The sequence below is a fragment of the Schistocerca gregaria genome, chromosome 6 (assembly GCF_023897955.1).
Source record: "Schistocerca gregaria isolate iqSchGreg1 chromosome 6, iqSchGreg1.2, whole genome shotgun sequence".
Lineage (NCBI taxonomy): Eukaryota > Metazoa > Arthropoda > Insecta > Orthoptera > Acrididae > Schistocerca > Schistocerca gregaria.
In genome coordinates, this window is record NC_064925.1 from 144946168 (window position 1) to 144966590 (window position 20423).

Here is a 20423-nt window from a genome sequence, read left to right on the forward strand (position 1 = left end):
AGCCATTCTACTAGCCAGACTTCTTGAGATATTTCAGGTGCGGACACCTCTCCCATTGTCTTTCCGATATGTGCGGACCTATCATACTTTTGTTTCTGAAGTCTTATAACACAAGAGACTTTCTTTTACAAATTTGTTTAAGATATTTACAGACAACTTACGATAAAATCCAGTGTAAGTTTTATTCAGCATGTTTCTGTGAACCTGGCTCTATCTGCACATAGTCACAAGTCAATGAAGCCTGTCATATAAATTGCTACACGGGAACCCTCGTGTACGAAGAAAAATTCTAAAAAGCCCTTTCACTAAAAGAATTAATTATTAAGACCAAAATTAAAGCTACGCAGCTGTATTATATTCTATTAACGCTCTCAGAATTTCGCTATTGATAGTTCACATAACCTACTATTTCCCTGAATTCCTGCGTGTCTTAGTAATTCAAAAATACTTAGGTGTACTAAGTACAACTAGCGTACGATTTATTAAATTTGTGCCACATATTTACAGTGATACGAACAGTTTTTTTTTAATTTTTTTTCTTGTAACTGGCTCAGATCAGTAATTACAGGCAATATGTAGCTTTATGGTGCATCACTATAAAACTCCCTTGTGTTACGAAACTGAATTCATACTTTGTGAACATGCTCACTTGTGTGTAGTTATTGAATACGCGCTGGGATTTTTTGTTTTTGTTTTTGTAACTGGTGGGTAAATGTAATTTTTTTAAAATGTTTTGCCACAAGGGATTTTCTTATAAAAATGAGGAAACATAATTTCAAAATTAATTTAAAATATTTACAGTCACCTTACAACTAAATATTGTTTAGAGCTATAACTTTTCCAGCAATATATATATATCGTCTTCATGGACGACAATTCGCGCCCCCTCCATGCACATCTTGTGAATGACTTCCTTCAGGATAACGACTTCGCTCGACTAGAATGGCCAGCATCTTCTTCAGACATTGAATATTGTTGGCATAGGTTGGAAAGGGCTGTTTATGGTCGACGTGACCCACCAACCACTCTGAGGAATCTACGCCGAATTGCCATTGAGGAGTGGGACAATTTGGACCAACAGTGCCTTGATAAACTTGTGTATAGTATGCCACGACGAATACAGGCATGCATCAGTGCAAGAGGACGTGCTACTGGGTATTAATCGTACCGGTGGGGACAGCAATCTGGACTACCACTTCTGAAGGTCTCATTCTATGGTGGTACGACATGCAATGAGTGGTTTCATGAGCAATAAAATTATCGGAAATGATGTTTATATTGATCTCTATTCCTATTTTCTGTACAGGTTCCGGAACTCTCGGAACCGAGGTGATGCAGAATTTTTGATGTGTGTAAAACCTGTTTTGGGCAATCGCTCCATGTTGTGCAGTGGGGATACTCATTTGCAATGCTGATGGAGAAAGTTCCTGACGTATGGCCAAAATAAAGTGTTCTAAACTCCAATACCATTTAAAATATATCTCGCAAGAACTGATACCGAATAGTAACATCTTTGGACTATTGAAGTTACGCTACAGCACCCTACTAAGATTGAGGTGAATTTATTTCACAGTATCATGAATTGTCATGAAGGGTACTTTTCCAATACAAGATTGACATTACTTCAATTCTGGACTAAAGAAAAAAATTTAACCGTTGGTTCTTAAATAACTATACAGAGACTAAGAAACTTCCTGGCAGACTAAAACCGTGTGCCCAACAGAGTCTCGAAGTCGGGACCTTTGCCTTTCGCGGGCAAGTGCTCTACCATCTGAGATACCGAAGCACGACTCACGGCCGGTACTCACAGCTTTACTTCTGCCAGTATCTCGTCTCCTACCTTCCAAACTTTACAGAAGCTCCTTTCTTTCAGGAGTGCTAGTTCTACAAGGTTCGCGGAGAGCTTCTGTAAAGTTTGGAAGGTAGGAGACGAGATACTGGCAGAAGTAAAGCTGTGAGTACCGGCCGTGAGTCGTGCTTCGGTAGCTCAGATGGTAGAGCACTTGCCCGCGATAGGCAAAGGTCCCGAGTTCGAGTCTCGGTCGGGCACACAGTTTTAATCTGCCAGGAAGTTTCGTATCAGCGCACACTCCGCTGCAGAGTGAAAATCTCATTCTGGTATAAAGAGACTACCTTTGAAACAGAAGTGAAGTCCGAACAAACAACAATACTCTACACTACTGGCCATTAAAATTGCCACACCATGAAAATGTCGTTCTACAGACGAGAAATTTAACTCAGGAAGAAGACGATCTGATATGCAAATGATTAGCTTTTCAGAGCGTTCAAACAAGGTTGACGCCGGCGCGACACCTACAATGTGCTGACATGAGGAAAGTTTCCAGCCGATTTCTCATACACAAACATCAGTTGGCCGGCGTTGCTTGGTGAAATGTTGTTGTGATGCCTTGTCTAATCAGGAGATATGCCTCGTGCAAGGAGCAGAAATGCGTACCATCACGTTTCCGACTTTGATAAAGGTCGGATTGTAGCCTATCGCGATTGCGGTTTATCGTATCGCGACTTTGCTGCTCGCGTTGGTCAAGATCCAATGACTGTTCCCACAATATGCAATCGGTGCGTTCAGGAGGGTAATACGGAACGCCGTGCTGGGTCCCAACTGCCTCGTTTCACTAGCAGTCGAGATGCCAGGAATCTTATCCGTATGATTGTAACGGATCGTGCAGCCACGTCTCGATCCCTGAGTCAACAGATGGGGACATTTGCAAGACAACGCCCATCGGCACGAACAGTTCGACGACGTTTGCAGCAGCATGGACTATCAGCTCGGAGACCATGGCTAAGGTTACCCTTGACACTGCATCACAGACAGGAGCGCATGCAATGGTGTACTCAACGACGAACCTCGGTGCACGAATGGCAAAACATCATTTTTACGGATGGATCCAGATTCTGTTTACAGCACCATAGTGGTCTCATCCGTGTTTGGCGACATCGTGGTGTACGCACATTAGAAGCGTGTCTTCGTCATCGCCATACTGGCGTATCATCCGGCATGATGGTATGGGGTGCCATTGGTTACACGTCTCGGTCACCTCTTGTGCGCACTGACGACTCTTGAACAGTGCACGTTACATTTCAGATGTGTTACGACCCGTGGCTCTACCCTTAATTTGATCTCTGCAATACCCTATATTTCAGCAGGATACTGCACGACCCGATGTTGCAGGTCCTGTATGGGCCTTTCTGGATGCAGATCATGTTCGACTGCTGCCCTGGCCAGCACATTCTCCTGATCACTCATCAATTGAAACCGTCTGGTCAATGGTGGCCGAGCAACTGGCTCGTGACAATACGCCAGTCACTACTCGTGATGAACTGTGGTATCCTGTTGAAGCTGCATGGGCAGCTGTACCTATACACGGCATCCAAGCTCTGTTCGACTCAATGCCCAGGCGTATCAAGGCTGTTTTTACGGCAAGAGGTGGTTGTTCTGGGTACTAATTTCTCAGGATCTATGCACCGAAATTGCGTGAAAATACAGTCACATGTTAGTTCTAGTATAATATATTCGTCCAATGAATACCCGTTTATCATCTGCATTTCTTCTTGGTCTATCAATTTTAACGGCCAGTAGTGTAATATCGTTGGTCGCTATAGATTACGCGAGATGTGATATTACTGCCAAGTGTCATTGTACCTAGGAAGAAATTGTGATAAAATACTTTCAAGTTAAGTCATTTCTTATGACTGACTGCACAAGTTTAACAGGTTCTATATTTCGTGGGGTGGTTCAATACAATTTCAAAGTGAATGGTAAGGGACATGAGATAGTAAACCGCATAGATGTAGCACGAAGTGAACACCTGTATGTTTGTATCATAACGAATAAAGAAAACGGCGGTACAGCAATCCAGATCTTAAACATTACAGCTGCTGTTAACGATCAGAAGCTTAAACCTGTTACGTATTACAGCAGTAACAGGACATCCCAGTATGGTGTGTGATGATCTCTGGAAGACTGAATGTTCTTCCATATCCTTCTGCATTTTGTCTGTTGCTCCAGAACAACGATTTCAGTCATTCTGCACAAGCTTTATATTGTATGTAGCCAGTTATCACTGAACAATAGAAGGGCCGATGTGGTGAAAATGACCGATTCACGTTTTCAAAACGTTATTTCGTCATGTTGCTATGATCTTCAGTGACCTGTCCAGATTACCGCCGGCGGCGGTGGCCGAGCGGTTCTAGGCGCTGCTGCCTCGAACCCCGCGGCTGCTACGGCCACAGGTTCGAATCCTACCTCGGGCATCGATGTCTGTGATGTCCTTAGGTTTAAGTAGTTCTAAGTCTGGGGGATGATGACCTCAGATGTTAGGTCCCGTAGTTCTTAAAGCCATTTAGAGCCAGATTGCCGGTCACAATCATCCGTACAAAAATTAATAATTTTTGGAAAATTGGAAATGGCATTGTTGTCTAGTATGGAAGAGCGACTGTTTTAATTGAGTTGTAACGAAATGTTTTACAACACGTCTTCCTTCTTCTGATTGAGATCTACTGTGTAGGAATCAGCATAGGTTTTGAAAAAGACGGTCCTGTGAAACCCAGCTCGCGCTATTCGTCCACGAGACTCAGATGGCAATAGAAACGGGTTCACATGTAGATGCCGTGTTTCTTGAATTCCGCAAGGCGTTGGATACAGTTCCCCACAGTCGTCTAATGAACAAAGTAAGATTATACGGACTATCAGACCAATTGTGCGATTGGATTGAAGAGTTCCTAGATAACAGAAAGCAGCATGTCATTCTCAATGGAGACAAGTCTTCCGAAGTAAGAGTGATTTCAGGTGTGCCGCATGGGAGTGTCATAGGACCGTTGCTATTCACAATATACATAAATGACCTGGTGGATAACATCGGAAGTTCACTGAGGCTTTTTGCAGACCGTCGTGTACCCTCCGCCACACACCGTCAGGTGGCTTGCGGAGTATGGATGTAGATGTAGATGATGGTGTGGTGTATCCAGAGGTTGCAACAATGAAAAATTGTACTCAAATGCAGGAGGATCTGCAGCGAATTGACGCATGGTGCAGGGAATGGCAATTGAATCTCAATGTAGACAAGTGTAATGTGGTTGGTGGGTTGGTTTGTGGGGGTTAAAGGGACCAGACTGCTACGGTCATCGGTCCCTTTGACAAAAAAAAAAAAAAAAAATCACCCACAGAGAATGAAAAACGAACAACAGAAAAGACGGCAGACGACACAGGACAAGAAAGACTCAGACAGCGATCAGACAAAACAAATTAAAATCACACAGAGTGTGACGGTGGGTGGCCGACCATAGAGATAGAAAAGGAAAAGCCAACCACCGAGAACACATTAAAAACTCAATCTAAAATCGTAGGCCAAAGGCCAGAATCAAAACAAACAGGACATAAAAAACACTCAGATTAAATGATAAAAACCCCCTGCCCGAATAAAACTCAGAACTAAGTCCACCATGGCACAGTCATCTGTTAAAAGGGCAGGGAGTGTGTCAGGCAGTGCGAACGTCTGCTTGAGCACAGCTAAAAGTGGACACTCCAATAAATTGGGACCACCGTGAAAACGGAGCCGCAGCGACATAAAGGTGGATCCTCACGTCGCACAAGTGTAATGTGCTGCGAATACATAGAAAGATAGATCCCTTATCATTTAGCTACAAAATAGCAGGTCAGCAACTGGAAGCATTTAATTCCATAAATTATCTGGGAGTACGCGTTAGGAGTGATTTGAAATGGAATGATCATATAAAGTTGATCGTTGGTAACGCAGATGCCAAACTGAGATTCATTGGAAGAATCATAAGGAAACGCAATTCGAAAACAAAGGAAGTAGGTTACAGTACGCTTGTTCGCCCACTGCTTGAATACTGCTCAGCAGTGTGGGATCCGTACCAGATAGGGTTGATAGAATAGATAGAGAAGATCCAACGGAGAGCAGCGCGCTTCATTGCAGGATCATTTAGTAATGGCGAAAGCGTTACGGAGTCGAGACTGAAGTGAACTATGAAAGAGCGTTCCATACAATTCGTTCCTCACTCCTTGCTTTCATCTTGGTGAACCGTTCCTTTGGACCCGTTAGTTCGCGAACGACCCATCTCTACTCCTGACGAAAGGACGCACGTGTGGCACTGGTTGGATTACGGTGTCACGTGGCTATCTCTCCCCTCCCCTTTTTCAATAGCATCTGTGTTTTTAAATGGCATCAGCAAACTCTCTCCTCACCACCACCACCGTTTCTCTAAAAATCTAACTCCCATGTATAAAATCTTCATGGAAAGTTACTCACCCATCTCAATGTTTATGATATCTCCCGAACTACGCGATATTGCAGTATCTTTGCTGTTAAGAAGAACGATGAAATGTTTCTTCGGACATGAATGTATGTCCGAAGGAACGGGCACTAAGGCGATACATGGAATAGACTCGCAGTTGCCAATATATTTCATGTATCGCCGCAGTTGCGAATACGAACATGAGCTATTTCGTAAGCCCTCGTCGTCAGTTTTGTGAGGGCCTCGTCGCTACTGTTGTGCAGCCCGAGTTTGTGAGCTCGTAAAACGTCTTCTGGTGCAGCACATCGCTACGACGATTTCTCCCTGCCACTATCACACAACTATGGAGCGACCATGTAAAATAAATCGTCGGTAAAGCAGATGCCAGACTGAGATACATTGGAAGAATCCTAAGGATATGGAGTCCGAAAACAAAAAGGAAGTAGGTTACAGTGCACTCGTTCGCCCACTGCTTGAATACTGCTCACCGGTGTGGCATCCGTACCAAATAGGGTTGATAGAAGAGATAGAGAAGATCCAACGGAGAGCAGCGCGCTTCGTTACAGGATCATTTAGTAATCGTGGAAGCGTTACGGGTATGATAAACTCCAGTGGAAAACTCTGCAGGAGAGACGCTTAGTAGCTCGATACGGGCTTTTGTTAAAGTTTCGAGAACATGCATTCATCGAAGAGTGAAGCAGTATATTGCTCCCTCCTACGTATATCTCGCGAAGAGTCCATGAGGATAAAATCAGAGAGATTGGAGCCCACACAGAAGCATACCGTCAATCCACGAACAATAGGAGACTGGAATAGAAGGGAGAACCGATAGAGGTAGTCAAGTTATCCTCCGCCACACACCGTCAGGTGGCTTGCGGAGTATGAATGTAGATGTAGATGTAGATGGAGAAATGGGTTATAATTAATCTCTAGTCTGTAGAAATATCCACAACAATGGAACTCGTATTGTTTATTTACGTCCATTGTTTTCCTCTGCGTCTCCTGTGGTGTTTGTCATCCATTAACTTGTCACAGAACAAAAATCATGGCTCGTAGACCACCGCCGCTTACCGATGCATGGTTGTTCTCTCTGTTGGATAATATTACAGATGATGTGCCTGAAGCAGAAGCTTTACCTAGATGTAGAGACCTAGGAGAAGAACATGCGGACGAAGGTTACTGCCAACCAAACGACCATTCTAAAAACAGTTATTCATACGATGCTGATGATTCAGAAGATGTTCAACCAGGTTAGTTACAATAATGGTATACATTATTTTCATTTGAACACAACTTCTGTGTACTATTCATTATTTAGACTGCAGATGTTCTAGGCATATGCTTATAATTTGAAGTTTTTTGTATTTCTACTTTCGTATTACGCAGCAGAAAACGTATCATATAAAGCAAGCTATCAGAGGGGACGTATCAACACAAGCCTCCCAGGACTACGTAAATGTTGCTGCGTACAGATGACATCACGGAGTGGACTGTAGCAGAGTTTGGGGAGATCACATCATAACATCCGGTAAGAAAATTCAATACCTACTCCCTATCCAAGGCAGTATGTTTATGATGATAGTGTACTGAGCGCATGGTGTCTTCTTAATTATGAATCAGTACTGAAACTTGTAAAACACTGCGTGGAAACGGAAACAAAACGTGTTGTAAGAAATAAATTGTGGCGTGTATATTTGAAGAAACTGGAGGCTTTCATTGCGTTATTGCATGCTGTTGGTGTTGTTGGAGCCAATAGCGTTGAACGTGATGAACATGGTCTAAAAAGTGGAAGCCAGCATTCTTCAGTGATACAAGGGTGAGGAATTATTTTCGAGAAATTCTAAGACATTTGGGTTTTGGCTTTAGAGATACAAAATGAAAACGTTTGAAGACAGACATATTTGCATCAGCTTCAACCTTCTGGAATTTTTTTTGAAAACCGTCAATTGTCATATACTGCAGGTGAGAATCTGACTGCTGGTGAGCAGCTTTTCCCAATTAAAACAACATGTCCATTCCTACAATATAAGACCAACACACCAAATAAATTTGTTATAGAACTTCGGCTCTTTTTGGACGTTGGCCTAATATTTCTGTTCAGTGGTTTCCCATACCTAGGAAAAGACGACCTCAGCCCACGTGACGAGTCTCTTGCCGAAAACTTAGTAATGAAGGTGATGGAGTCTGTGGTGTGCTTACTGTAAGACCTTTGGTACACACACCATCAGATGAAGTGACTTGCCGCTCTAAAGAAGTAGGCGAGTGTCAGCGATATGTCTCGTGGTCTTATCGTGGTGAGGTTATATTCTGCCGTTACGTCAGACGATAGAAATTACACTTTCACGCTTTCAGTAACAGATTGACGGCGACCAACTTTAAACAGAACTTGATTAATTTTCACATATATTTATTAAAATAATGAGAAGCATAAAAATTACTTAACTTGGTTATGGGTACTATTTACAACTGACGATCTGAAGTTCCTTTGGTATTGGTATGTTAATCTTATTTTCACATATATCTCTGATATTTGACAAAAGTGTCTATACATTTATCTTTATGGCTATGTACAGGGATATGGTAATCTTATTAGGCGCAGACTGAAATTTGACTATAGACTGGTACAGACAAATGTAGAACGGTACTGACTGGTGCAGACAAATGCAGACTGACTAATTGGAGGCCAGTACACTCATTATAATACCTCGCGGGTTCGTGTATCACTGTGTGAGTGTGATCTGCGAGGAGAAAAGGTTCTATGTTAGCACCAATCTCATTGGCTGCGTTACATATTAATACATGGATCGGCGGAAGCCGAATTTGGTCCGTCTCTATGGCAGCGCCAACTGGTAGTGCGGAGATGGTCGAGCGCTGCGCCAGCGCTGTTGTGCTTAGTGGGGGGCGCTCTAGTGTTAATGCTGTGTACGTGCTGACTACATGGAACTATGTACACAACAGAGCCGTTTCAAAAGATGGGAAGAAACGTAACTACAGGCAACTTTTTTGTAACAGTGAAACTATGCATGAAGTTGAAAGGTAATGGTACCAGCATTGTTGGAACAATTAGAGGACCAAGGAGGTAAATTCCTAATAATGTGAATGCAATGGAAGCTCGTCTTTACGACTCAGCTCTGTTGAAACATTCCAATGGCAGTCTTGCAGGCTATCAAGGTAAACGAACTAAAAACGTCCTTGTGTATAGCTCTTTGCACTCAGAAGTTGAACATAAGCTACTTCCAAAAGAATAACGGAAACAATAGACACTACTACTAAAAAAATACGGTGTTGACGAGATGGATCATACGGGGAAGATAATATACTGTCCGAATCGGTACACATAGGTGGCCAGTTCATGTAGTTTGTAATAATCTTGACTTCGCAGCTATCAGTTGCTGGATCATTTTCTAGAAAGAGATAGGTAACATAACTTGCCGATATTGCATCGTGAAGCACGCAGAGGAGATATGTATCGAATTCTTAGGCTCTAACCCTATGTCGGTGGAAACACAACCAGAATTTGGAGAGCCACTAAGCAGATTCTTCTGAATCTGCTTAGTGTATTTATCTCTTGGTCTCCCTCTACTATTTTTACCCTCCATGCTGCCCTCCAATGCTAAATTTGTGATCCCTTGATGCCTCAGAATATGTCTTACCAACCGGTCCCTTCTTCTTGTCAAGTTGTGCCACTAACTTCTCTTCTCCATAATTCTATTCAATACCTCCTCGTTAGTTGTGTGATCTACCCATCTAATCTTCAGGGTTCTTCTGTAGCACCACATTTCGAAAGCTTCTATCCTCTATTTGTCGTCCAAGTTTCACTTCCCTACATGGCTACACTCCATACAAATACTTTCAGAAACGACTTTCTGACACTTAAATCTATACTCGATGTTAACAAATTTCTCTTCTTCAGAAACGCTTTCCTTGCCATAGCCAGTCTACATTTTATATCCTCTCTACTTCGACCATCATCAGTTATTTTGCTCCCCAAATAGCAAAACTCTTTTACTACTTTAAGTGTCTCATTTCCTAATCTAATTCCCTCAGCATCACCCAACTTAATTTGCCTACATTCCATTATCCTCGTCTTGCTTTTGTTGATGTTCATCTTATATCCTCCTTTCAAGACACTGTCCATTCCGTTCAACTGCTGTCTCTGACAGAATTACTATGTCATCGGCGAACCTCAACGTTTTTATTTCTTCTCCATGGACTTTAATACCTACTCCGAATTCTTCTTTTGATTCTTTTTTTGCTCGCTCAATATACAGATTGAATAACATCGGGGACCGGCCACAACCCTGTCTCACTCCCTTCCCAACCACTGCTTCCCTTTCATGCCCCTCGACTCTTATAACTGCCATCTGGTTTCTGTACAAATTGTAAATAGCCTTTCGCTCCCTGTATTTTACCCCTGCCACCTTTAGAATTTAAAAGAGAGTATTCCAGTCAACGTTGTCAAAAGCTTTCTTTAAGTCTAGATATTCTAGAAATGTAGGTTTACCTTCCCTTAATCTTTCTTGTAAGATAAGTCGTACGATCAATATTGCCTCACGTGTTCCAACACTTCTGCGGAATCCAAACTGATCTTCCCCGAGTTCGGCATCTACTAGTTTTTCCATTCGTCTGTAAAGGATTCGCGTTAGTATTTTGCAGCTGTGACTTATTAAACTGATAGTTCGGTAATATTCACCTCTGTCAATGCCTGCATTCTTTGGGATTGGAATTATTATATTCTTCTTGAAGTCTGAGGGAATTTCGCCTGTCTCATACATCTTGCTCACCAGATGGTAGAGTTTTGCCAGGACTGGCTCTCCCAAGGCCGTCAGTAGTTCCAATGGAATGTTGTCTATTCCAGGGGCCTTGTTTCGACTCAGGTCTTCCAGTGCTCTGTCAAACTCTTCACACAGTATCGTATCTCCCATTTCATCTCCATCTACATCCTTTTCCATTTCCATAATATTGTCCTCAAGTGCATCGCCCTTGTATAGACCCTCTTTATACTCCTTCCACCTTTCTGGTTTCCCTTCTTTGCTTAGAACTGGGTTTCCATCTGAGCTCTTGATATTCATACAAGTGGCTCTCTTTTCTCCAAAGGTATCTTTAATTTTCTTGTAGGCAGTATCTATCTTACCCCTAGTGAGATAAGCCGCTACATCCTTACGTTTGTCCTCTACCCATCCCTGCTTAGCCGTTTTGCACTTCCTGTCGATCTCATTTTTGAGACGTTTGTATTCCTTTCTGCCTGGTTCATTTACTGCGTTTTTGTATATTTCTCCTTTCATCAGTTAAATTGAATATTTCTTTTGGTACGCAAGGTTTTCTACTAGCCCTCGTCTTTTTACTTACATGATCATCTGCTGCCTTCACTACTTCATCCCTCAGAGCTACCCATTCTTCTTCTGCTGTATTTCTTTCCCTATTCCTCTCAGTTGTTCCCTTTTGCTCTCCCTGAAACTCTGTACAACCACTGGTTTAGTCAGTTTATCCAGGTCCCAACTCCTTAAATTAGCAGTTTCTTCAGTTTTAATCTACAGTTCATAACCAATAGATTGTGAACAGAGTCCACATCTGCGCCTAGAAATGTCTCTCGAATTCCAGTCACCCATGCAATTAAATTTTCATCTCCCTTCACTACCTGAATAATTTCTTTTATCTCATCATACATTTCATCAATTTCTTCATCATCTGCAGAACTAGTTGGCATATAAACTTGTACTCCTGTAGCAGGCATGGGCTTCGTGTCTATCTTGGCAACAATATTGCGTTCACTATGCTGTTGGTAGTCGCTTACCTGCACTCGTATTTTTTTATTCATTATTAAACCTACTCCTGCATTAACCCTATTTGATTTTGTATTTATAACCCTGTATTCACCTGACCAAATGTCTTGTTCCTCGTGCCACCGAACTTCACTAATTCCCACTATATTTAACTTTAACCTATCCATTGCCCTTTTCAAATTTTCTATCCTACCTGCCCGATTAAGGGATCTGACATTCCACGCAACTATCCGCAGAATGACATTTTTTTTCTCCTCATAACGACGTCCTCCTGAGTAGTCCTCGCCCAGAGATCCGAATGGGGGACTATTTTACCTCCAGAATATTGTACCCAAGAGAATGCCATCATCATTAACCATACAGTAAAGCTGCATGCCATCGAGAAAAATTACGGCTGTAGTTTCCCCTTGCTTTCAGCCTTCGCAGTACCAACACAGCAAGGCGAGATCAGTCAATCAACCAGACTGCTGCCCCTGCAGCTACTGAAAAGGCTGCTGCCCCTCTTCAGGAACCACATGTTTGTCTGGCCTCTCAACAAATACCCCTCCATTGTGGTTGCACCTACGGTACGGCCATCTGTATCGCTGAAGCACGCAAGCCTCCCCACCAACAGCAAGGTCCATGGTTCATGCTGCTGTAATTTATAATATGATAGTCAGTATTTAATAACTACGTCACCTTCTATACTGACAAAAACAGTTTTTTAGTAGCTAAAATCATTTCTAAAAAACACGTTCGTGTTTCTGATAAATGTGAAAAATATTAAATTTGCGGCTGTATTATATAATTTGCCTCATTTTAGTGTTGCATCCCATAGTTAATGTTTAATAAACTTAGTAATACGTATATAAAACGATGATAATGAGAACGAAAATAATATTTCCAATATAGTGGTTGAAATGACCGCATCGGCGGTTCTGGGTACACAATATGTTCCGGCGCTTGTAGTGTTAAAAATATCACAAACATTTATATGTCATCATTGTGAACTGCCATCATTATTAACTGCCATGTGCATTCCAACAAGTAAAAATGTGATAAAATGCTGTGTATACCCTTTGTTTTCGCAATTACTCTGTGTTCCATCTGTCAATAATTACGGGTTGGAATTGCAATTATCAATCATAAATCAATACTTTGAACAGTCAAAGCAGAAAATGACGTCTTTGAAAAAGTTTTATACGTCTTTCAACACCACTTAAGAAAAAATTTATTGAAACTGTGTATTGGACCAGTCACTAATTGAGTAATTTATGAAGTGGACGGAAAAGTGTGTGATAGAGATGTGCCATAAAGGGCATTAAAATAACCTCTGTAAAAATTTGATACAGTTTCTGAGTGTAGGAATGACTGATACACTTTACATAGTAATAAACGAAAGATTGCTCGCAAAATTTTTGCAGTTTCAATTATGTGTCTCCTTAATTGCTACGGCAGACAAGAGAGAAGCCTTGTGCACAGTGAAACAGCTCGTGTTTCGCCAGGATCGTAACTGTTAGACGCCAGCCCGAAGCATCCGAGCACGGAAAGGTAGGGCTCGGACGCCGGCAGCACCCCTAGGGCCGTAGCTGTTCATGGACCCAGCACGCCACCACTACAGGACGCCACTTGAGCGAGCTGCCGTAATTTAGCCGATGAAAGGGCTCATTAACGCTCCCCGCGCATCCTTTCACCGCCTGTAAACTAAGGCTTTGTCTCTGCTCCCAACAAATGCTGCCTCACTCATTGGGAACCTGAGAATACCCAAGAAAAAAACTCGATAATTACATTTCCCAAAACAGGTGAACGACTAGGTAAGCATAGACGGCGCTTCGAGGCGGCACAAACAGGCTCGTTACTTTAATCGTATTACGTTGCTGAAAATCGAATTTAGAATTTAGTGCAGAATTTACCTGCTGGGTGGAATTTAATTTTGTTGCAATGTGTACCATAGATTTTGCACACAGCTCCCTACTCTGTGAATGAAAATAATTATAAATTATAAGATGCACTTGAACATGCGGGTATGCATGACTCTATAAGTACTGCTATGTCCTTTCCTTCACACTGATGATAGCCAACACTCCCACCCATTTCTTAGCGGTATTATAACTTACTGTGAATTCCAAATCAGATGACATTTGTTGGGTGTCATTCATCTGCTTTATTTACATAAATCAGTGTGAGTGTATGTGTGTGTGTGTGTGTGTGTGTGTGTGTCTGGAATCTCCTCCCAAACTCCTGGATCGTTTCTACCAAATCCGGCACAGAAACAGCTGACCTGACATCTATCAGCACTGTGGGACTTATAACCTCGTAGCTCCAACAATGGTAGAGAGAGGGCAAGAATGTGTTTCTCAAGCTCCTTGCATATAGGCTGTCCTGTTTCCATGAACAATACGAGACTGGAATAGAAGGGAGAACCGATACAGGTACTCAAGGTAGCCTCCGCCACACTCCGTCAGGTGGCTTGTGGAGTATGGATGTAGATGTATATATGATAGCGATATCGTGTAGGAAGGGTATCAGCTATGGATGGACCTGGTTTGCAGGGCAGCCTACATGTCAGGTGCAAGAAACAGTTTTCAGCCATTGCTGTTATATTGTGCCGCATGACAGATGTGCAGGAGTTGTATCGGCCAGGATGGAGGGATGGAACAGGGAGAGAGAGGGGGGGGCAGGAGGGGATGGATGAGAAAAGGTGAAGGAAAGTAGGTACAGAAAAGGGCGAAGGTGGAGACAGATAGAGAATCTGGAAGAAGGAGACTGTGGAGGAGGAGAAGATAAAGACACCATTGAGAGTGATGTAGGATATGGACAGAGTGAAGGGTAAGTTGGGGATGAGCAAGAGATGTATGAGGAGGGATGGACAGAAAGAGAGAAAGAGGAGGTGAAGTGATAGAGAGAGTGGAGAGGAGGAGAAAGATGTGCTCGACAGAAGAGGTGGAAACAGAGAGGGGGCTTACAGACTTTTTACACCATACGCGCCAACGGCCATCTATCATCCGAAAAGGCCACCTGTCGCCACTCAGTGATGGCCCACCTGCGTTACTGGCCCACAAAGTCCAGTCTTCGTCTCCCATGAAAAGCTGTCGTCAAGGGTGCATGAACCAACCGCCTGCAGTGGAGGTCCATATGCAGCAACGTTCGATGAATGGTCGTTAAGTAGATACTGCTCGTAGCCCCTTGGTTCATTGGGGAGTTTATTTTCTCAAAAATTACACGTCTATTCACCGGCACACATATCCGCACCTGTCGTTCATTTCTGTCAGCCATAGCCGGGGGAGCGCCACAAATGCCTCGGCGCCAGTTTTAGTTACCACCATTTTGCCATGGCGTGACACAGTTCACAAACGTAGCTGTTTTTGAAGTGCTTCAACCTTAGGTCCGAAAACCAATGATCATGCCGTTTCGGACGTCGGGTAATTAACTACGTTTCCCCATTAGCATAAGGCCTGACCGTTTTTCGAGCCTCCCCAATACGCTTTGTATACCATCTGCCACTAGTGCTGGCACCTGTCGTCTGTGAGTGGCTATTATTGCACGCTGACGTCGAACATTGCCTGGTGAAACGTTGTTGTGATGCCTCGTGTAAGGAGGAGAATTGTGTACCATCACGTTGCCGACTTTGATAAAGGTCGGATTGTAGCCTATCGCGACTGCGGTTTATCGTATCGCGAGATTGCTGCTCGCGTTGGTCGAGATCCAATGACTGTTAGCAGAATATGGAATCGGTGGCTTCAGGAGGGTAATGTGGAACGCCGTGCTGGATCGCAACGGCCTCACATCACTAGCAATCTAGATGACAGGCATCTGATGCTCATGGCTGTAACGGATCGTGGGACGTTATCAAGGCAACCATCTGCACGAATCATCTGCACGAATAGTTCGACACATTTTCAGTAGCATGGACCATCATCTCTGAGACCAAGGCTGCGGTTACCCTTGACGCTGCATCACAGACAGGAGCGCCTGCGATGGTGTACTCAACGACGAACCTGGGGGCACGAATAATGGCGTATCACCTGGCGTGATGGTACGGGGTGCCATTGGTTACACGTCTCGGTCACCTCTTGTTCGCATTGACGGCACTTTGAACAGTGGACGTTCCATTTCAGATGTGTTACGACCCGTGGCTCTACCCTACATTCGGTCCCTGCGAAATTTCAGCAGAATAATGCACGACCGCATGTTGCAGCTCTTGTACGGGCCGGAAAATGTTCGACTGCTGCCCTGGTCAGCACATTCTCCAGATCTCTCACCAATTGAAAACGTCTGGTCAATGGTGGCCGAGCAACTGATTCGTCACAATACGCCAGTCACTACTCTTGATGAACTGTGGTATCGTGTTGAAGCTGCATGGGCAGCTCTACCTGTACGCGCCATCCAAGCTCTGTTTGACTCAATGCCCAGGCGTATCAAGGCCGTTATTACGGCCAGAGGCGGTTGTTCTCGGTTCTGATTTCCCAGGATCTATGCACCCAAATTGCGTGAAAATTTTACCACATGCAGTTCTAGTACAATATATTTGTCCAATGAATACCCGTTTTACATCTGCATTTCTTCTTGGTGTAGCAATTTTAATGGCCAGTAGTGTAAAATGCCAGCAGGTGTGGCCGTGCGGTTCTAGGCGCTAGAGTCTGGAACCGCGAGACCGCTACGGTCCCACGTTCGAATCCTGCTTCGGGCATGGGTGTGTGTGATGTAATTAGGGTAGTTAGGTTTAAGTAGTTTTATGTTCTAGGGGACTGATGACCTCAGATGTTAAGTCCCATAGTACTCAGAGCCAGTAGTGTGAAATGTTTAAAGTCTTAGCAAGGGATGTTGTAAGGTTCACGTAGTTTTAGTCGCCAGACCTCATTTGTGTTCAAATTGACGTTCTAACAGACTAAATGTTTATTTTAATTCGATTTCATTCTGTTTGTTATGGTAATCAAGTGGTTCAAATGGCTCTGGGCACTATGGGACTCGACTTCTGAGGTCATTAGTCCTCTATAACTTAGAACTAGTTAACTAAGCTAAGGACATCACACACATCCATGCCTGAGGCAGGATTCGAACCTTCGACCGTAGCGCCTAAAACCGCACGGCCACTTCGGCCGGCGTTATGGTAATCCATTATTTGTTATCTTGACCATTTGTTATTATCATTTGAAGGCGCAAGGAGGCTGCTTATGCCAACTTCGAAGATCCAGAAGTATGTTTCATTTATTGCCACGAAATAAGAACCATTAACTGAGCTAGTTCAAGTTTCTTATTTTTTAATAAATCCAATTCATTCAGCAACCTCAAAGTTGTGTGATTAATTTCATGGATATTTGTTTTTATTATTGAATTCAGTAAATGCTCTGTTAAGGCTAAACGTGGAAATATGTTTATAAAAATTCTTTAGTTGTTGTTTAGTAGAGAAATGGATAGCTGAAAAATGGTTAAAATTATACCAGGCACCTTACTGTTTCCCAACAGTCCACCTCCCCTCCGCCCCGCACAGAATAAAACTACCGCCCAGGTAGCTATTGGCTTCACACTGTGCTCTGAGATCTGCCTTTACCAAACCACACTCACTAATTCGCATCAACCGCTAAGAAAAACAGAAAGTTGGTTGAGCAGAAATCCACGCTCACACCGGGGAACTCACTTCAGATTCTCACGTCACGGCACTCAGTTACTTACTTGGTCAAAAAGATCACCTACTTGCGACTTCAAAAGTGGTGCAAAATGCATAACAGTTCAGATGTGGACGAACGGGTCATGTAAGGAGGCAGTGTCGTCAGCCTCAGGGTGAGGTGAATAAAGTAAGAGGAAACCCCAGGTCCATCTAGGTTCATTCCTGTAAGACTGGATGCTGCAAAATCGTATGCACAAATGGATTGTGCGATAAGAGGAATAGTGGAAAAAAGAGTTGCAGGTTATTATAGGACACAGGGATGCATTTGCTGGTTGCTAGTAGTGATCTGGTGAAATGTAAGCATTGGGACCCACCATGGTGCAGACTGCGTGGAGTGGTGTGTAAAAGTGTGACATCTTTGCACACGATTTAGGACTTATAGACCTTTGCCTTGATTCGGTTCAATTTACACAATGTGTAGAGATTGTTTAGAGAGTGAGTGCTACCACATGGTTATATCAGCATTGTGCCATAATCAGTCTTCCGCAACATAGAGTAAAACTTTTGGAAAACACAGGATTAAGTTTCCTGTAGGCGACAATGCACTGCCGACGCACTTGTCACTGATGCAGGAACATCTTAATAAGCGTCGTTGCCCAGCTCTTCCATTCCACTCAATTAATGCATTCACTTACGAGATGCATATCGGCTACCTAGAGTCGTACAAGTACTGTGGGGTATTGTAGAATATGTGGTGGCTTAAGCTTCCCAGCACACTGGTCCACAATGAACTACTGCCGGCCAGTGTGGCCAAGCGATTCTAGGCGCTTCAGTCTGGAACCGAGCGACCGCTACGGTTTGCAGGTTCGAATCCTGCCTCGGGCATGGGTGTGTGTGATGTCCTTAGGTTAGTTAGGTTTAAGTACTTCTAAGTTCTATGGGGCTGATGACCTCCGATGTTAAGTCCCATAGTGCTCAGAGCCATTGGAACCATTTGAGAATCTACTAATAGGAACTGGATAAAGTGCACCTATCACGAGAAAGGCCACAGACATACTCTCAAGCAACACGCCACCAACGCGGCAGCAAGTATTTAGGTCGCCGCTACTCACCAGAGGGCCTCACTCACTCACTCAGTCATCCAGTTTGGCATCTGTCAGTTTACTCACAGACTATGACAGTACATAGCAACCTGATTAGTGACTATAGCAAGAGTAGTTTACCTCAACCAGAACTGTGCGTTACATCAGTTCTCAAGAGGATTGTTACTGATGAGCTTCTAGCACAATACATGGACCCTATTCAAGTTAGGTAAAGTTTCCAGTTGTTGTCAATAAAGAACCATATTAATGCACATGTGCATTTATGTTGCAGAAAGAAGGTACCAGCCACCCATGACAACATCCTTTTCCTTGCTTCCTTGTGGTGTAACAATATCGAAAGGAAACACAGGTGACGGTATTTACGTTAGTAGCTTTGGCTGGTTAACGTCGTATCTGTGTCACCTTTAAGTTAGGTGTGTTGCATACCAATCGGGAGCAGCCTCATAGCGATTGCTCCATTTGCGATCGGTGTCTTACTATATTCCTCTAAAACCCGGAAGCGGTATACCGACAAAGACCTGATTACTAAGACCTGATTGAGGATATATCAAGGGCTAGGTAACACGCGGAACATGTTTGTTTTACCTTGTTGTCCTCCTATCTATTACTGAAAACTAACAGTATTCATAGCGAAATTGAAACTGTCGAAGTTTAATTCGGGTTTTATTCGAAAATTGTTGATTTCTAACATGAAACAGAGGGCTGTGGTAGTGAAAATAGAGAAACGACACAGATTTATCACATATCCCTGGAAAACGTGATTTTATCGACAAAAAGATAAAAAAACGCAGAACAAAATTTTTATACAAAACACGTTTCTGCAGCTTTCGCATTTATCAATAATAACAGGAATCTCTTGCATTTGATCATGATGAAGAACGTTATATTCGGCACAAAATAAAAATAGTTATATATTTAATTTGATGTTTCTGTATGTAAACTTACATCACAAGCAACGACATTGGTCGCGCGAAAGCGCAGAAGTTACGTGATCAACTAATTTTTATAACGTATAAAATGCAATTTATATTCTGGAAGGTTGTAAAATATACCATGGATTAACAGTGATTGACGTGCGGCTTTACTTATGAGGACAAAAAACAACCAAACAGGCAAAAAAAGCAAAGACAAGTCGTCGGCTCCCAGTTTTCCTCTTACACACTCATTTACGTTCATTTATGTTTCTTTCTACCAATACTACCGGTAACCGCACCATTTACTACGTCATTTATGTACTTTACCAGAACTGCCGAACACTAGTTTGGTAGAGCGCAATGGCCAAACATTCGCCAGTAAACCTATCCAAACTCCTGATGTGCATTACTGATCACGCACAACTAAGACTGCCGGAGAAAAGAACCTTAGACACAACGGAGAAGTACAGGACACGCTAACGCTGCGCGGGGTAGTCGTGCGGTCTCTGGCGCCTTGTCACGGTTCGCGCGGCTACCCCCGTCGGAGGTTCGAGTCCTCCGTAGGGCATGGGTGTGTGTGTTGCCCTTAGCGTAAATAGTTTAAGTTAGACAAAGTAGTGTGTAAGCCTAGGGACCGAAGACCTTAGCAGTTTGCTCCAAAAGAAACTTACCACAAATTTCTAAAATTATTGGTGGTAGAGCTTCATGGCGGGCGACTGTCAAGCTTATAACCCACCACTGTCCGCGGCAGCGAACCGTG

At 43.2% G+C, this 20423-nt stretch overlaps 1 protein-coding gene across 1 annotated transcript in view; it reads right to left on the bottom strand.

Moving 5' to 3' along the window:
* Positions 1-20423, bottom strand: part of LOC126278471 (G-protein coupled receptor 54-like) — a 1326787-nt gene that overhangs the window by 433253 nt on the left and 873111 nt on the right. The gene's annotated exons all lie outside the window — the stretch shown is intronic.